Genomic DNA, 1,544 nt, shown 5'->3' with positions numbered 1-1,544 from the left:
GGATAGTGAAGTAATGAAAAAAAAAGGATACAATGTAGGCATATGCCACAACATGAAACACTCACACAAGTGAAAAAGGTCAATGTTGATGAAACCACAACTGAGTTAACAGATACAACATTTAATGATCCCTCGAGGTGAGACAGAGGTGACATCAAACCTATCCGGTGCTGAGATGCAACTACTCCATCAACGAACTAAGCTATGTTCGGTTCTCACTTTTGGCATCTATTAAGCATTCCTTCCATTCCAAATTAATTGAAGTTATAGCTTTGTCATAAGTCAAACTTATTTAAGTCCGATCAATTACATAGAAAAATACGTTAATATATAGCACATCAAATTTATATAGTACGGAAATATAATTCATGATGAATATAATGATATTAATCTGATATTGTAAAATTGGTCAAATTAGAATATTTAAAAAAAAACTTAGAACAAAATTAGAACTTCAATTAATTTGGGACGAATAGGATACATAACTAGAATCTGACCGGGTGCTCCATGGTTTCTCCGTTGAAATTTCCCACTGTTGGGCCTGGGTACACGGATTTCTCCCTTCCAAAACTCCTAAAACTAGCCAGCTCTCCTGACACACGATGCGCACTCCCGTTGGCCATGGCGCTGCACCAGAGGCACGCGCGTCCGCGGCTAGGGGAAGGAAATTGGCGGCAACAAGTTCGTAATAAAGATCGAATGTGCGATGCATCTCTCCGAAATCAAACAAGAGAAATCTACGTATTAAGTGCTTGCGTATCCATGCAGTGCTAATCGAAAGACTGACCTTACTGGCTGCGTCGAGATTCACTCCGGGGCATCTCCGTGCTTCCATGGCGGAAGAAAAATTCGAGTTGGTTTGCGGCGGGGACGAGGCGGCGGCCGCCGCCGACCTTGCCCACGCTCGGCCATTCTGCTGGGCGCTTGTTGCTTCGGCTTCCGACGAGCTCGTGGGCCGTGATTATTCAGGGCGACTTGGGCTACTTATTTGCCCAAGAACGGTAGCTTCCGGCCTACTCGCCCTTTATTCTAAAAAGGATGATGGGCTGAAAAAACTGTGTCCCTAAAAGGCTACTGTTTTCTTCCAAAAAAAACATTTTACTGTTTGTTAGTGGACTGACAAAGCACTAACATGAAGGTGTTTGTTCTCAAAGAAAAAACTAAAATGAAGGTGATAAAGTGACGTCAAATGGCTCGGACTGGCCTACTGCTCCTGTGTAAAGAACTGAAGAAACGTTTTGCAAGGAGACTCAGAAGTTAGAACAACCGGTTATGGGTACATCTTTGTTCCGACATTAAGGGTATCTTTCCCCTCCCCTTCCAAAAAAAAACTTTAAAACCGACCCTCGAACCACCGACAACGTCAGTACTGCATGGTCCGGATGTATTTAGCCACCCAACATGGTTCTGAAGTACATATACGAGCACTATATTTAGTCATCACATAGCTTGTCCGACGAAAGGGACTACACAGATGAAACGACAACGATAAAGACAGTACTTGCAGACGTGGAGCGTGCGGAAGAGCATATTCTCAATTTGAA

The sequence above is a fragment of the Triticum dicoccoides genome, chromosome 6B (assembly GCF_002162155.2).
Source record: "Triticum dicoccoides isolate Atlit2015 ecotype Zavitan chromosome 6B, WEW_v2.0, whole genome shotgun sequence".
Taxonomy (NCBI): domain Eukaryota; kingdom Viridiplantae; phylum Streptophyta; class Magnoliopsida; order Poales; family Poaceae; genus Triticum; species Triticum dicoccoides.
This window is presented reverse-complemented; position numbering follows the sequence as displayed.